The following is a 9,854-nucleotide window of genomic DNA, read 5'->3' as shown; positions in this document are numbered from 1 at the left end:
ATGAGGTATCACTTCACACCAGTCAGAATGGCCATCATCAAAAAATCTACAAACAATAAATGCGGGAGATGGTGTGGAGAAAAGGTAACACTCTTGCACTGTTGGTGGGAAAGTAAATTGATACAGCTACTATGGAGAACAGTATGGAGGTTCCTTAAAAAACTAAAAACAGAACTACCATATGAGCCAGCAACACCACTACTGGGTATATACCCTAAGAAAACCATAATTCAAAAAGAGGGCTTCCCTGGTGGCACAGTGGTGACAAATCTGCCTGCCAATGCAGGGGACACGGGTTCGAGCCCTGGTCCGGGAAGATGCCACTTGTCGCCGAGCAACTAAGCCCATGAGCCACAACTACTGAGCCTGTGCTCTAGAGCCTGAGAGCCACAACTGCTGAGCCCACGTGCCACAACTACTGAAGCCTACTCGCCTGGAGCTCATGATCCGCAACAAGAAAAGCCACCGCAATGAGAAGCCCGTGCACCACAACCAATAGTATCCCCTATTTGCTGCAACTAAAGCCTGCACGCAGCAATGAAGCCAGCAACACCACTACTGGGTATATACCCTAAGAAAACCATAATTCAAAAAGAGGGCTTCCCTGGTGGCACAGTGGTGACAAATCTGCCTGCCAATGCAGGGGACACGGGTTCGAGCCCTGGTCCGGGAAGATGCCACTTGTCGCCGAGCAACTAAGCCCATGAGCCACAACTACTGAGCCTGTGCTCTAGAGCCTGAGAGCCACAACTGCTGAGCCCACGTGCCACAACTACTGAAGCCTACTCGTCTGGAGCTCATGATCCGCAACAAGAAAAGCCACCGCAATGAGAAGCCCGCGCACCACAACCAATAGTATCCCCTATTTGCTGCAACTAAAGCCTGCACGCAGCAATGAAGACCCAACACAGCCAAAAATATAAATAAATAAATAAATAAATAAATAAATGAGACATGTACCACAATGTTCATTGCAGCACTGTTTACAATAGCCACGGTATGGAAGCAACCTAAGTGTCCATCAACAGATGAATGGATAACGAAGATGTGGCACATATATTCAATGGAATATTACTCAGCCATAAAAAGAAACGAAATTGAGTTATGCAGTGAGGTGGTTGGACTTAGACTTGTCATACAGAGTGAAGTAAGTCAGAAAGAGAAAAACAAATACCATATGCTAACACATATATATGGAATCTTACAAAATGAAAATGGTTCTGATGAGCCTAGGGGCAGGACAGGAATAAAGACACAGACGTAGGGAATGGACTTGAGGTCATGGAGAAGGGGAAGTAGAAGCTTGGATGAAGTGAGAGAGTAGCACTGACATAGATACATTACCAAATGTAAAATAGTTAGCTAGTGTGAAGCAGCTGCATAGCACAGGGAGATCAGCTTGGTGCTTTGTGACACCTAGAGTGGCGGGATAGGGAGGGTGGGAGGGAGGCTCAAGAAGGAGGCTCTATGAGGATATATGTATACATATAGCTGATTTACTCTGTTGTACAGCAGAAACTAACACAACATTGCAAAGCATTTATACTCCCTAAAGATGTTTAAAATAAAGAATTAAAGAAAGGTATGATAATTTTATCTCATCAAATAAAGAAAAAGGAGATCAGAAAATCAAATAAAGAGATAGAAACTAGAAATAAATTCAATGTAAATTCTGGAACTAACATGAAAAATTCACTAGAGGGACTCAATAATAAATTTGAAATGGCAGAAGAATCAATGAACTTGAAGTTATACTGATAGATATTAAGTAATCTGAAAAAGAGAGGGAACAAAAAAGGAAGAGAAATAGAGTCTCAGAGAAATATCGAACCCCATTAAGCACACCAATATGTATATACCAGAGGAGAGAAAGAAAGGAGAATTTTAAAAAATGTTCAAAGAAATAATGACTGAAAACTTTCAAAATTTGATGAAAAACAATGTTTGTATAATTGCATTATTGGGCATATAGTATATAGAAATGTAATATATTTTAAAAATTACAGCACAAAAGAAATGGATGGAAACAGCTATATTGGAGTTAAGGAAATGAAGCCAGAGAGTAACTCAAATCCACAAGAACAAAATAAGAGACCCAGAAATGGCACATAAGGTTAATATAGCAAACTCTTTAAATACATTCTTGCCATCTTTTCTTCTCAGAGTTTCTTTAGAAGACATATATATTGTATTAATTATAACAATGTGTATAGGTGTAGTGTGTATAACAATGATAGCAGAAAATGAGAAAAGAAGGAAGAAAGGTACACAAGAATAAAGTTTCTATATTTCACTAGAATTAAGTTAATATAAATCTGAAGCAAGTTATGATGAAATGTATATTGTAATCCCCAGAAGAACCACTAATAATATAAATTAAAACCATATAGTGAGGGAATTCCCTGCTGGTCCAGTGGTTAAGACTCCACACTTCCACTGCAGGGGGCATGGGTTCAGTCCCTGGTTAGGGAACTGAAATCCCCCATGCCATGCAGTGTGGCGAAAAAAAAAAAAAAAAAAAAAAAAAAAAAATAAAAATATAAATATATATATATATATATATATATATATATATATAGTGAAAAAACCATTAAAGTAATTAAAATCTTACTCTAAAAATTTTAACTTAATGGAAAGAGAGCAATTAAGGTGGATTAGACTTTTTCCTAATGAAAAACATGAAACACATAGAAGTCATAATGTAAACAGACAGAAATTCAATCATATCAATATATAATCTTTTCAAGTATACAAGGAACATTCTCTAGGATAGATCATATGCAAGACCATAAATACACGTCTCAATAAGTGTAAAAGTATTAATCATACAAAGAAAGTCCTATGCCCAAAATGAAATGAAATTAGAATGCAATAACAGGAAAGAATTTAAGAAATTCACAATCATGAAAATTAAGCAACACATTCTAAATAAACAATGGTCAAAGAAGAAATCACAAGAAAAATTTTAAAAACACTTTGAGATAAATGAAAATGAAGGAAAAACATGCCCAAAGTTATAGGATGCATCTAAAGTAGTGCTTATAGGGAAATTTATCGCTGTAAAAGCCCACATGAAAATAAGAAGATCTCAAATCAATAACTTAACAACCACCATAAGACACTGAAAAAAGAAGAGCAAAATAAACCTAAAACAGGCAAAAGGAAGGAAATACAGGTATAAGTGGGAATTAATGAAATAGAGAAAAGGAAACAATAGCGAAAATTTTAAAAACCAAAAGTTAGTTCTTCAAAAAGATCATTAGAATTGACAAACCTTTAACAAGATTGACCAAGAAATAGGAAACATGCAAATTACTAAAACAAGGAATGAAAGAGGGGTGACACTACTGATCTTATAGAAATAAAATGTATTATAAGGAAATGTGATGAGCAACTGTATGCCCCAAAATTAGATAACTTAGACTAAAATAAGTGGGCAAATTCCGAGAATGACACAAATTATAGAAACGGACTCAAGAAGAAATATACAATCTGAAGAGACCTATAAGAAGTAAAGATTTGGGTTAATAATCTAAAAACTTCTCACAAAGAAAAGCCCAGGCCCAGATAGCTTCACCGGTGAATTCTACCAAGAATTTAAAGAAGAATATCAACTTTTCACAAATTCTTTTGGAAAACAGAGATGGAGGGAGCTAATTCTATGAAGCCATATTACCCTGATACCAAAACCTGACAAAGACATCATCAGAAAACTACAGGCTAGTATTCCTCATGAATATACATGCAAAAATCTTCAACAAAATATTAGCAAATTAAATCCAGCAATATATAAAAGGCTTACGCACTACGGCCAACTGGAATTTATCCCAGGAATGTAAAGTTGGTTTAACATTAAAAAATCAGCCAATGTAACATACTATATTAATAGAATAAACAAACAAACAAAACCCCCACAAGATCATCTCAATAGATGCAGAAAATAATTTGACAAATCCAATACTCAACATGATGAAAACTCTCAACAAATTAGGAATAAAAGGTAACTTCCTCAATCTGTTAAAAGGTATCATTGAAAATCACACAGCTAACATCATACTTAATGGTAAAAGACTGAATACTTTCCCCATGAACAAGACAAGGATTTCTGTTCCCAACCATTCTATTTAACATTTTCCTGGTGTTTCTAGCCAGGACATTTAGGCAAGAAAAATCAATAAAGTATCCAGATTGGAAACTATATTTGCAGATGACATGATCTTGTATGTAGAAAGCTCTAAGAACTCCATTAAACAACATTAGAACAAATAAATGAGTTCATCAAGGTGTCAGGATACAAGATCAATATTCAAATATTAATTATATTTTTACATTTTCAATAAATAATCAGAATATGAATAAAATATTGATACCTGCTGCAACATAGATGAACCTTGAAAACATTATTTTAAGTGAAAGAAGTCAGTCACAGAAGGCTACGTAGTGTATGATTCCACTTACATAAAATATCCAGAATAGTCATTTCTATAGAGACAGAAAGCCTAGGACTGGAAAGTTGAGGAAAAATGAGTAGTGACTGGTAATGTATATGGAGTTTCTTTTTTTTGGAGACAGAAAGTAGCGGGGAGTGGGGAGTTTTTACTTAATGGATACAAGAGTTTCAGGATGGGATGATGAAAAAGCTCTGGAGATGGATGTTTTCACAACAATGTGAATGCCAACAACTTAATGCCAAAGAACTGTTCACTGAAAAATGATTAAAATGTTGATTAGAACCTTTAGTTGATGATATCGAGTTCTTCTATATACTTGCCAACTATTTTCCTAGTTGTCCTACCGATTTTGAGAGAGAAGTGTTGAAGTCTCCAATGTGTAAGTGTGGATTTGTCTGTTCCTCCTTTATTTCTACCAGTTTTTCTTCACAGATTTTGAAACACTCTTATTTGATGCATACATATTTAGGATTGCTATGTCTTTTTGGTAAGCTGACCCTTTTAACATTATGTAATGTTTGTATCTGGTAACTTCCTTTGTGCTGAGGTTTCCTTCATCTGATGTTATTACAGCCATTCTTCTCTTCTTTTGATATGTTTCCATGCAGTATGGCATATATTTTCCATCATTTTACTTTCAACCTACCCATATCAATATATTTGAAGTGATTTTCTTATAGACAGCACATTTTAGGTGTCATGAATTTTATATACTCTACCAATCTCCACCTTTAATTTGTGTATTTAGAGCACTTGCATTTAATGTAATTATCAATATGTTTGGGCTTAAGCTAGCTATTATTTTTTGTATTTTTCTCTCATTTTCATTTCTGTTCATTTTTCTGCCTTCCTGTGGGTTACTTGTATATTTTTAGATGTTTCTTTTGAGTGTATCTCTTTGTATAGCTTTTTGTGTGGGAGATTTAGGTATTTCATTATACATACACATGTTTTCATAGTCTGATGTCTTCAAAATTTTACTAGTTCAAGTGAAGGATAAAAACCTTCTTTTCTTTTACACCTTTTTAGTATTTCCCTATTTAGAATACACTTGTCCTAAAAATTTCCTCCAAATGTATTGAGAACAATAGCAGAGTGTTATAGTTTTTACTCCAACCATCAAACATAATTTAGAAAACTTAAGAGGAGGAGGAAAGTTTGTGGTATTTACCCATATTTTTCACTTTTTTCATTGATCTTTCTTTCTAATGCTTCAAGATTCCTTATTTTATTATCTCCTTTCTGTTGAAAGAAACTTTAGCCATTCTTTTAGGTTATGTTGGCTGGCAACACAGTTGCTTACTTTTTCTTCATCTGCGAATGTCTTGATTTCCCCTCCATTCTTAAAAAAAATATTTTTCTAGATATAAAATTCTGGGTTGGCAGCATTCCACCTCTCACCCCCCACTGCCACCTGCACTTGAAAATGTTGAACTATTTCTCTGTGGTCTCCATGGTTTCTGATGAGAAATTATCTGTCATTCAAATGGTTTTTCCCCTATAGGCAATATGTCATTCTCTTTCACTGGTTTCAACTTTTTTTTCTTTGCTTTAGCTTTCAGAGGTTAGACTAGAATTTATCTTGATATCAGTTTCTTTGGATTTATTATGTTGGAATGTGCTCAGCCTCTTCTCCTTCCCATCCTCTCCCTCCTCCTCCTCCTTTTCCTTCTTCTTCTTCTTCTTCTATGAATATCAAGTGTTCACTTGACATGAGATCTACCCTTTTAACAAATTAACATATGCTAATGTTAACTTTAAGCACAGTGCTATGTGGCAGCTCTCTAAACTTATCATATCGACTAACTGAAACTTTATATCCATTGAATAACAATTCCCAATATTTCCCTACCCCCAATTCCTGGCCACCACTATTCTACTCTCTGCTTCTGTGTGTTTAACTATTTTATACACCTCATATAAGTGGTATCATGCAGTATTTGTCATTCTGTGATTGACTTATTTAACTTATATTGTTCTCAAGGTTCATCTATGTGGTTGCATATGGCAGGATTTCCTCCTTTTTAAAAGTTGAATAATATTTCACTATATGTATGTATATACCACGTTTTCTATAGCAACTCATCCATTAATGGAAATTTAGGTTGTTTCCACATTTTGGCTATTGTGAGTAATGCTACAATAAACATGGGAGTTCAAATACCTCTTTGAGATCCTAATATAAGTTCTTTGGGATAAAAACCCAGAAGTAGGCGTGCTGCTGTATATGGTATTTCTATTTTTAATTTTTTGAGAAACCTCCATGCTGTTTTCCATAGTGGCTGTACATACCATTTCCCACTAACCATGTACAGGAGTATCAATTTCTTCACATCCTTGCCAACACTTTTTTTTTTAAATAAAAATAATAGCCATACTAACATCTTAATAGTGTGAGGTAATATCTAATTGTGATTTTAATTTCCATTTCCCTGATGATTAATGATGTTGAGCAATCATTTTGTATACCTGTTAGCTATTATATGTCTCCTTGAAGAAACTGATATTCAAGTCCTTTGTTCCTTTTTGAATTCAGTTATTTCAGAAATTTTTGCTGTTGAGCTGAAGGAGTTCCTTATACATTTTGGATATTAACTCCTTATCAGATCTGTGGTTTGCAAATAATTTCTCCCATTGTGTAGTTTGCTTACACTGTTGCCTCTCGACTCTGTTAAATATTTCCTTTGCTGTATAGAAGCTTTTAGTTTTCAGTCCCACTTGCTCATTTTTTCTTCAGTTGCTTGTGTTTTTGGTGTCATATGCATGAAATCATTGTCAAGACCAATGTCATCAAGTTTTCACTTATGTTTTCCCTAAGAGTTTTACAGTTTCAGGTCTTACATTTTAATTTAATTTAAATTTAAATTTAATTTAATCCACTTTGAGTTGATTTTTGTGTATGGTGGAAAGTAAGAGTATAATTTCATTATTTTGCAAGTTGATATCCAGTTTTCCCACCATCATTTGTTGAAAAGACTACCTTGTCCCCATTCTGTATTTTTGGCACCCTCGTCAAAAATCAGTTGACCAAATATACATGGGGGAGAGGTTATTTCTGGGCTTTCTATCCTTTTCTATTGGTCTATATGTCTATCTTTATGACAATACCACACTTTTAAATTGCCATAGATTTGTAAGACATTGAAATCAGGAAGTGTTTTACCTCCAGCTTTGCTTTTCTTTTGCAACATTTGAAGTCTTTTTTGGTTCAATATGAATTTTAGGATGTTCTTTCCTGTTTTTGCAAAAATACCATTGTGATTTTGGTAGGCGTTACATTGACTCTAAGTTATTTTGGGTAGTATGTACATTTTAACAATATTAATTCTTCCATTCAATGAATACAGGATATCTTTCCATTTGTATGTGTCTTCATTGACTTCATTCATTAGTGACGTAGATGTCAGTATACAAGTCTTTCACAGCTTTCACTTACTCCTAGATATTTTATTCTTTTTGATGCTATCATAGATGGGATTGTATCTTTAATTTCCTTTTCTGGTGCTCGTTCGGCTGCACATATACTAAAATTGGAACAATACAGAGAGGATTAGCATGACCCCTGAGCAAGGATGACATGCAAATTCATGAAGCATTCTATATTTTTTTTGCAGTGACATGGATGAACCTAGAGATTGTCATACTGAATGAAGTAAGTCAGACAGAGAAGAACAAATATCATGTGATATCACTTATATGTGGAATCTAAAAAAAATGGTACAAATGAACTTATTTATAAAACGGAAATAGAGTTACAGATGTAGAAAACAATCTTATGGTTATCGGGGGGAGATGGGAAGAAGGAATAAATTGGGAGATTGGAATTGACATATTCACACTACTACATATAAAATAGATAGCTAATAAGTACCTACTGTATAGCACAGGGAACTTTACTCAATATGCTGTAATGACCTATATGGGAAAAGAATCTAAAAAAGAGTGGATATATGTATATGTATAACTGATTTACTTTGCTGTACAGCAAAAAGCAACACAACATTGTAAATCAACTCTAATAAATTTTTTTAAAATTTCCTTTTCTGATAGTTCATTGTTAATGTACAGAACTGCAACTGTTTTTTGCATGTTAATTTTGTATCCTGTAACTTTACTAAATTCAGTTATTAGTTCTAACAGATTTTTTGTGCAGTCTTTAAAGTTTTCTACACATAAGATCCTATCATCTGCAAACAGAGATAGTTCTACTTCTTACTTTCTGATTTGGATGTCTTTTATTTCTTTTCTTGACTAATTTCTCTGGCTAGGACTTCTAATACCATGCTTAGTTTTTAGAATCCAACCCTCATTTACAAAGTCAATGCTGCATATCAAAGTTCTTACTGTGGAGGTCTTTCTGAGAATGTACGTTAACTAAACAAATAGTTAATCAATTACAAAGATATTAAATTTGTTTAGTAACATGCATAGTTGTGAATGAGTGTTGATAGGAAAAATAAGTTTATAAATGTAAGTGGTGAAAATACCAGCTATACCAACATAGAGGTACTGTGTTGAAAGTATGATGTGTTTCAAAGTGATTATAATACTTTCAAACTAATTTCATATAGACATAATCTTTTAAATTTTATGTTGTCTAATGCATAAAATCATTACTAATATTTTACATTTTATAAACTTTGATTCCATATACCCTTGAGAATTTGTCTTATTTTAATTAAAAAATTTTCTACTTCTGGAAAATTGAGGCTCATATTGCTTCCCACCCTTTTCTACTCTAATATTAGACTCATAATTATATACATGGTTATGCTTCTGGCCATGGTTCTTAAATTCAAAGTATCATCTGGAAACCAATGTCTTAGTTTTTACTTATTACACTAATGAGGAAACTTGGGAAAGTCTAAGGGGGAAGTTCTAAAATTCTGCAAACCCCTGTCTCAAATCTATCTTAAGAAATATTGCCAAATAGTGGGTTGGTCTGTTAGACTCAGTTACTACAGTTGTCCCTTGGTATCCATGAGGATTGCTTCTAGAACCCCCCCACAGATACCAAAGTCTGAGGATGCTCAAGTCCCTTATATAAAATGGCATACAATTTGTGTATAACCTACATATATCCTTCTATATACTTTGAATTATCTCTAGATTATTTATAGTACCTAAAACAACATAAATACCATGTAAATGGTTATAAATACAATGTAAATAGTTGCCAGCATGCAGCAAATTCAAGTTTTGCTTGCAGGAACTTTCTGGAACTTCTTTTTGGTGAATATTTTTCATTTGTGACTGATTATATCTGTAGGTTAGGAACTCACAGATATGTAAGGGCAACTGCTTTCTTTTCTGGACACTCCCCATAGTTCATGTTGGAAATGTCAGATATTAATTTATCTGAAAATAACAGATATTAACTTTCCTAGTTTTCTTTACAGCTAA

General features: G+C 33.9%; 1 non-coding gene across 1 annotated transcript; it reads left to right on the top strand.

The window, feature by feature from the left end:
• Positions 1 to 7,952: 7,952 nt before the first annotated feature.
• LOC112066746 (U6 spliceosomal RNA) lies at positions 7,953 to 8,058 on the top strand. The gene has a single exon (XR_002892843.1). It is a non-coding gene; the product is annotated as a U6 spliceosomal RNA (small nuclear RNA).
• The last annotated feature ends 1,796 nt before the right edge of the window (positions 8,059 to 9,854 follow it).

The sequence above is a fragment of the Physeter macrocephalus genome, chromosome 9 (assembly GCF_002837175.3).
Source record: "Physeter macrocephalus isolate SW-GA chromosome 9, ASM283717v5, whole genome shotgun sequence".
NCBI classification, from domain to species: Eukaryota; Metazoa; Chordata; class Mammalia; order Artiodactyla; family Physeteridae; genus Physeter; species Physeter macrocephalus.
Note: the sequence above shows the minus strand (reverse complement) of the source record. Positions and strands in the feature narration are given on the sequence as shown.